The following is an 8,977-nucleotide window of genomic DNA, read 5'->3' on the forward strand; positions in this document are numbered from 1 at the left end:
GTCACACTTGACCCATTTTCAAGTTTACTACATCAGAAATTTGGGCTTCTTTCAACCAAATTGTCAACAAAGTTGCATGGCAGGTTCCATGCAACACTCTTCACAGGTAAAATGGTCAGTTCACATTTTTTTAATTGGAAAGAAAACACAAGGGTTGAAATACAAGTGAATTAGACATATAAAGTATCTGATTCTAATCTTCCAATTTCCTTTTACAGTCAGATTTAATCTAATAACCTCCGCTGGGCCTGTTAGAGAAAGACGGAGATGACTCATATCACACGGGTGGGTGTACAAAAACAACTTTACACCACCACACACTATCTGTCCACACATCAAATAAACCACCGCAGACTACTCCGCTGCACATGTACACACTGTCATACTGAGACAGAAACTTTCCGTACATAGATTGAAAGCCTTTGAAACAGCGGGACATTGTGTCTGAAATATCAGTCGCAATGTTTGAGTTTGAGAATGAGGGCCGGGTATCGAGCTTTGCTGGTTTTATTGGTAGTGATTTAAATGACACGGTTCAACATTAAGGGGCAAATACACCGCCATGTTGGGCATGTAACCATAACAACCCGTTTGCCCGTTCGGGCGCCATAAATGACGCTATTGTTCTCTTGTCCTTCGGTGTCTGATACCGATGCACAAGCGTGCATGTGCAGCTGGATAGCCAATGAAAATAAAGGACAGAGAGGTTGGGATCAGGGTCTGAAGTTAACCTTTTTGACCACCTGCCACAGTGAAAAGTGACAGTGGCGGTAAACTTAACTAGCAAACCCGCTTTAAAAACGACTAAAAAATAAACTAAAACCAAACATAAAAAAACTAAACTTAACTAGCAAACCCACTTTAAAATCTGCTAAAAACTAAATAAAAACTAAACCTAAAAAAAACTAAACTTGACTAGCAAACCCGCTTTAAAAACAAATAAAAACTAAACACAAAAAACTAAACTTAACTAGCAAACCCGCTTTAAAAACTAAACTAAAACTAAACATTTAAATAAAAAAAACTAAACTTGACAAGCAAACCCGCTTTAAAAACGAATAAAAACTAAAAATAAAAAACTAAACTTAACCAAATAAAAAAAAACTAAACTTAACTAGCAAACCTGCTTTAAAAACTAAACTAAAACTAAACATTTAAATAAAAAAAACTAAACTTGACTAGCAAACCCGCTTTAAAAATGAATAAAAACTAAACATAAAAAACTAAACTTAACCAAATATATAAAAACTAAACTTAACTAGCAAACCCGCTTTAAAAACTAAACTAAAACTAAACATTTGAACAAAAAAAACTAAACTTGACTAGCAAACCTGCTTTAAAAACGAATAAAAACTAAACATAAAAAACTAACCTTAACTAGCAAACCCGCTTTAAAAAGTTATAAAAACTAAACATAAAAAACTAAACTTAACTAGAAACCCCGGTTTAAAAAGTTATAACAACTAAACATAAAAAAACTAAACTTAACAAGCCAACCAGCTTTAAAAACTAATAAAAACTAAACATTAAAAAGACTAAACTTAGCTAGCGAACCCGCTTTAAAAACTAATAAAAACTAAACATAAAAAAAAATTAAACTTAACTAGCAGACCCGCTTTAAAAACTAACTAAAACTAAGCATGTAAAAAAAAAAAAAACGTAACTACCAAACCTGCTTTAAAAACTAATTAAAATGAAACTGCATTTGAAAACATAAAGTTGAAACGAAATAGAAACTAATGACAAGTGCAAAATTATTTCGTACTTCCGTTTTGTTTTGTTTTGTCATGGTCAATAAAACCGTGGCAGTGAATCCTGATATCAGCTCTAAGCAAAAATATTGTGATTCATATTTTTTTACAGTGTCGAGTACATACGCTTTTTTTAAAGCGAGTTTAAAAAAACAACCTAATCTTACACCCAGCCGTTACTTATTCATACATTCAAGAATCCAGATAGTTATCTATACAAACATACTTCCTTAAAGTACTTCTCCAAACTACTGCGTAGCATGTAGCAAACAGTAGAAGTGAAGAGCAGATTGTCGTTGTAGATTAATAATCCATAATGACTTATTATATACAGCATGTTGTTGTGTAATGTTCTCAAAGTACCCCAGAACGTATTAAAAGACAAAAATGCAACTTAATGCATCAGAATTGTTGAATATTTGTCAAATCGAGAAGACACGTAAAAAAGCTTTTTACATACAGTACATTTAGAAGATAGCAAGCAGTTTCGTATCTTCCGAAGTTTAGGCACACTGGCTCTTTGGGAATGTGACAACAACATAAACAAGTTTAATGGTTGTAATTTTTGGCCTATTAATGGTTCGTAAATGCTTTTTAATGCTTTATAAATTACGAGCCATTTAACTTTTAGCAACTTAATAAAGTGCAACTGCATAATGCAAAAATATTACTGACCTATTGACACCTGTAACTGTGGACCTGATAAGTTATTATTATTATTATTATTATTAAAATATTGTTCTGATCAATCTATAAAGTAGAGTTTGTAAAACGGTAGCTCACTCTGTAGGGAGTTGGGTTGGGAACCGGAGGGTTGTTGGTTCAAGTCCCCATATTAACCAAAGTACTGTGTGTAAATTGGTAGCTGGAGAGATGCAACTTGACCTCCTCGGCACTGCCGGGTGCCCTTGAGCAAGGCACCGTACCCCCCCCCCCCCAACAGCTCAGGGTGCTGGTCCAGCTGGCACCCCCCCCTACTCTGACATCACTCCATTTGTGCATAAATAGGTCCTGATGTGTGTATTTCAGGCCTGTGTGTAATAACAACAGAGTGTTAATTGTAATTTCCCCACTTGGGATCAACAAAAAATATATTATTATTATTATTATTATTATTAAAGCATTGATAAATTATTTGTGTTGAACTTTAAAAACAAAGTATAATATCCAACTATCCAACTCAAAACCATAAATACGTTATGCATATCTAGGATCCAAAGGTGATGTGATCAAAATGTCCCCCATGATGCCAAGGAGCCAATCACCACCAGCCTGACTGTGTTGCCGGGTTGAATAGCAGGTCGCCAGTTTCACATCAGTTTAAAACAACCGCACGTACAAACAAGCAAGCAACAGGGTCAAAATCACAGATTCAGAAAACCACAATGTGGATCAGGACTCGTCAACATCTCAGCCCAGCTGTCAACATGCCCAACAGTTCCCATCATCAGAAACCATGCACATCCACCCGCTGCACCCTGTTCTCAGGGTGCCAACGTCTGTAGTTTGATGCTCTGTAGCTTTCGCATCTCTGCAGGCTTCAACTGACAATTATACTCTTAGTTTTTCCGATTAATAGATTCGTTGTTTGGTCTCTAAAATGTCAGAAAATGGTGATAAATGTGGATCAGTGTTTCCCAAAAAGCCTAAGATGACATCCTCAAATGTCTCGTTGTGTCCACCACTCAAATATATTCAGTTTACTGTAACAGAGGAGAGAAGAAACTAGAAAATAATCACATTTAACACGCTGGAATCAAATAATTTGTTACCTTTTGTCTATAAAAAACGACTCAAACCGACAAATCGATTATCAAAATAATTGGCGATTTTTATTTAAAAGTTGACAACTTTCATCTTTGCAGTTCTAATAATTTCCTATAATGAGATGTTTTGACCATGAATTCCAAAAATATTAGTAAAACTAGTGGTAATAAGTTGGTGTTAGTGATATTAGTGAAAAATAGCATTGAAAAAAAATGTGACTAGAAGGATCGAAAGTGCAGAAAAAAGGGACAAAAATGTGAATATTGGTGAAAAATAGCTGTTTACTGTCACAGTTGTGATGTGTTGTACAGTTGTGGTAGTCCCTGAATGCATCATGAGCATGTCAGTCTGTGTGTGTGTACTTCAGGGTTGTGTAAAAAGAATCCATTAATTTAAATGAATCGATTTAAGCTCTGCCGATTCAAAATAGATTCATAGAATTTCAAAAATCGAGTCTCATATTTATTTTTTAATTACATTTTATTGTTCATTGTACCACTTTGTAATGGCGTCTATACTATCACACGGGAAAAGTAACTTCATGTACTACAGTACACACTCTGAATACTTTTTTAAATTGAGAATTGTTTTTTGATTTGAATGGTGATAATTTCTTAATTGTGCACCCTAGTGCACTTGTGTGTGTGTGTGTGTGTGTGTGTGTGTGTGTGTGTGTATGTGTGTTTCTGCATGTGCATGCGTGTATGTTTGTCTGTATGTATTGTTTGCAAGTATGTATATGTGTATATGTGTTTGTGTATATGTGTGTGTTGTCTTATAATACAGTAGTGTGAGATTAATTTAATATTTGACATCTAATCGATTTATTCTTTGCATCGCTAATGAAAATAAGTGTGTGTGTGTGTGTGTGTGTGTGTTTCTGTGTGTGTGTGTGTGTGTGTATGTATGTGTGTTTCTGTATGTGTGTGTGTGGGTATGTGTCTGTTTGTGTGTGTAAGTGTGTGTCTACGTGTGTGTGTCTACGTGTGTGTGTGTGTGTGTATACGTGTGTGTGTGTGGGTATGTGTCTGTTTGTGTGTGTAAGTGTGTGTCTACGTGTGTGTCTACGTGTGTGTGTATACGTGTGTGTCTCTTTGTGTGTGTGTGTGTGTGTGTGTGTATTTGTGTGTTTCTGTATGTGTGTGTCTACGTGTGTGTGTGTGTGTGTCTACGTGTGTGTGTGGGTATGTGTCTTTTTGTGTTTGTGTGTGGGTATGTGTCTGTTTGTTTGTGTGTGTGTGTGTATGTGTGTATGTATGTATGTGTGTCTGTGTATGTGTTTATGTGTGTGTTGTCTAATAATCAGGGTCGTCTTACATTCGGACCAATACAGTATTTTGAGATTAATTTAATAGTTTAATTGGTTTAATCTTTGCGTCTCTAATGAAAGATAATTGTTAGATGAAGCCTCGTGTGGTTTCCTGTCAGGTCTGCCTTGTAGAAGAGATCTGGATCTCAGTTAGACATCCTACATGATAAATGAACATGATCTAAATATAAAATGCAAGTTCAGCTTTGATCTTTAAGAGACAAAAAGCTTGTGGGAACTTTGAGAACCAGTTCTCAAGAGTTTGATGTGATCCCTTTTGACCCTAATGTGGCCTAACCTGAGAAAGGGGTCAAGGGAAGGTGGTGAACTGGTTTCGGTGCCAGTCCCACCCAGTTGTGTTTTTTCATGTTTTGTCCGCCCGTTGAACCCACAGCTTGAGTATGAGAGCTTGTTTTGTGCATTTCACCACATTTTGTATCCTTGTGAGAACATATTTGGGTTTTGTTGAAGGGAATTTTTTTTTTTAAATAGCTAGTTTAAAAAATCTGATCGTAGATCTGAAAAAATGTGCAGATTATATTTACAATAACCGATGTGCAGTTGCAGCAGTGATGCTCAGTTATGGATTATTTGAGGTTAATATTGTAAATAACAATTCCTCGTTGACTTTTGGAAAGAGGTTGCAAATATTGTGGAATAACCCTTGTTTGGTATTCGGTTCAAATCGACCCATTTCAGATTTTTAGAAGAAGAAAAATGGAACAAGTTACATTTTTCCTACCTGAAAATCAGCGTCCTTTCCTTATTTCCTGAGATAAACATGTCTTCCTGACTCAGAACATTATTCTGGATATGACACTTATGTTTTGTCCATAGTGGATTTTTAACATGAATTATAACTTTATGACAAAAAACAAACCCCACTTCCATGTTTAATAGTGTGCTAGTAGAGACTGATGCATTCCCTAAACATAGATGTTATCTCAGCTGTTAGAAATTGAGATAAAGACAATATTTGTTAATAGATTATGAAGGAAAATTGTATTTCAGAATTGTTTTTAAAACCCCAAATAAGTCCCGGGTTCATTTGACCCGAGGGACACAAGGGGGTCCCCGAAGTGAAGACAACACAAGGGTTAAAAAAACAATGAATCGTGGGGGGGGGGGGGGGGGGGGGGGGGGCAATAGCTCACTCATGTTGGCTGAGTCCTGCAGCGGCGCGGGTTCGAATCCAGCCTGCGGCCCTTTGCTGCGTGTCATCCCCCCCCCCAGCTGGTATTCTGTCTATAATGGAGTGGTATGGAGATTTCTAAGTGACCCCAAACCTCTGACCGGTAGTGTACATTATATTAGTCTCTAATATTAGTCAGTTTAATTCATTATTTAAAAATTAAGTATAATTTCTAAGGTTGCAACTAAGCATTATTTTCATAGTTGACTGATCTGTTGAATATTTTCTCGATTCATTAATTGATTAGTTGTTTGGTCTCTAAAATGTCAGAAAATGGTGATAAATGTGGATCAGTGTTTCCCCAAAAACCCTAGATGACGTCCTCAAGTGTCTCGTTGTGTCCACAGCTCAAAGATATTCACTTTACTGCTACAGAGGAGAGAAGAAAATAGAAAATAATCACATTTAACAAGCTGGAATCAAATACTTTTTACCTTTTTGTCTTTAAAAATGACTGAGACCGACTAATCGATTTATCAAAATAGTTGGCGATTTTTGTTTAAAAGTTGACAACTAATTGATTAATGGATTCATTTTGCAGCTCTAATGATTTCCTGTAATGAGATGTATTGACCGTGAATTCCAAAAATAATAGTAAAACTACTGATAATAGGGACAAAAATGTGAATAAAAGCATAAAAAGTGCAGAAACAATTGTCAAAAATGTGAATTAAAGCATCAAAAGTGCAGAAAAATGGACAAAAATGTGAATAAAAGCATCAAAAGTGCAGAAAAGGACAAAAATGGGAATAAAAGCATCAAAAGTGCAGAAAAAAGGGACACAAATGTGAATAGAAGCATCAAAAGTGCAGAAAAAAGGGTCAAAAATTGGAATAAAAGCATCAAAAGTGCAGAAAAAAGGGACAAAAATGTGAATAAAAGCATCAAAAGTGCAGAAACAATTGTCAAAAATGTGAATTAAAGCATCAAAAGTGCAGAAAAATGGACAAAAATGTGAATAAAAGCATCAAAAGTGCAGAAAAGGACAAAAATGGGAATAAAAGCATCAAAAGTGCAGAAAAAAGGGACACAAATGTGAATAGAAGCATCAAAAGTGCAGAAAAAAGGGTCAAAAATGTGAATAAAAGCATCAAAAGTGCAGAAAAAAGGGACAAAAATGTGAATAAAAGCATCAAAAATGCAGAAACAATTGTCAAAAATGTGAATAAAAGCATCAAAAGTGCAGAAAAAAGGGACAAAAATGTGAATAAAAGCATCAAAAGTGCAGAAAAAAGGGTCAAAAATGGGAATAAAAGCATCAAAAGTGCAGAAAAAAGGGACAAAAATGTGTCCAATTAGTGCAAATGACTGATCCTAATCCAAAGAGTCTGTTTTAGAGATGTGACGGTGACACAAACAACCAACCGAGCCCGGGAGGGTACGGCAGGGTCACCAAAACACACAGCTGCTGTGATTGGCTGGTTTAACCATGCAGGCTTGTTTTTAAGAGTGGCAGCTTCTCTAATCTCCACCTCAGAGACCAGAGGACAGCTTGGGACGTTACACCTAAAAAAACACCTCAGGTAAGGTCACTTAACAAGAATAAAATTCAAAATACTGAATGTTCCTGAATTGGCAGATAAATGGAGAAGAAAATGATACAAATGTATATTTGTTTTTGCAAAATACTAAATTTAGAGAGGGAAGTTAAAAAAAAAAATCTATAAATGCAAAGATAAAAAAAAAAAAGTCAGGTACTTTTCATTAAATTCATTTACAACATAAATACACTTTTAGACAAAATTGAGCTGACTTGAAACAATCTCCCATTCATGCATGCAGTTGATTTTTCCCCAAATCACTGATAACAAATGATGATTTTAGATCATTTCGGTAGAAGAAACTAAACCGTCGCCGTGTGGTTTTGGTTCATCACAAGTCGGAGCTCACGTGGGACTCATATTCTCAAGATCTGTGTTGTATTTTTAGGAGAATCCTTTCACATCCTGTATTTGCTTTTACAACTTTAATGTCAATTTCATCCTTTTTGCCCACAAAGAGAGATTTTAACTGCGTGTTAGCCAAGTTCCCCGCAGACCCCAATACGTCTTAAATTACACATTTTCAGATTTTAAGGTCTTAACAGCTTTGAGGTGATGCATTAGTGAGTAAGTAAGTAAGTAAACTTTATTTATAACGCACCTTTCATAGACAAGAAGGGTCACAAGGGGCTTTACAATAAAAACTAATAAAACAGCAACACAAGTGCAACATTAGATAATATCTTTGCTCTTTGCGCTTTCTTTTTCTTGTAATGTTTAATGATTAGTCTTCCGCAGGCGTCCTTGCGTTTGCCATTCATTCATCTATTGATTTTATAAGATTTTACAAACCTCAGGTCTGTGCAGTTAATCACAACTTTTAAACGGTGATTTATGATTTTGGCTCCTAATGATCACAAAAACACAGTCAAAGAGGAGAAAAACTTGTTATTTTGCATGTTACGGTTTGCAAGAAAACTCTTATTGTGTTCTTCTCTGACTGAGAAAGTAAAGTGCAAATGGGAAAATAATTAAGGGGAGCTGTCACAGTTGAAGGTGTTTTCACTGTCGCCTTGTTTAACGGTCTCACAGTTCTTTAAAAATTAATAAATTTAACATATTTTTCAAAAATCAATGAGTAATGGTGTTAAATAATCAGGATTTCAATATTGACCAAAAATAACCACCTATACAGCAACCTGCGTTTGCCATTAATTTGACGATTTAATAAGATTATACATAATGGTTGTTGGCTAACATAAAGCTCAGCCCTAATCTGCAGTAGTAGTACATAGTACATAATACATAATACATAATACGTAGTACATAATCCATAGTACATAGTACATAGTATTAGTATTACATTTTCTCTGTCAAGGTCGATCTAATCGATTTTTTTCAATGCATTGCTAATGAAAATAAGTCTGTGTGGGTGTGTGTGTGTGTTTCTGTGTGTGTGTGTGTGTGTGTGTGTGTG

This window comes from Etheostoma cragini, chromosome 21 (genome assembly GCF_013103735.1).
Source record: "Etheostoma cragini isolate CJK2018 chromosome 21, CSU_Ecrag_1.0, whole genome shotgun sequence".
Lineage (NCBI taxonomy): Eukaryota > Metazoa > Chordata > Actinopteri > Perciformes > Percidae > Etheostoma > Etheostoma cragini.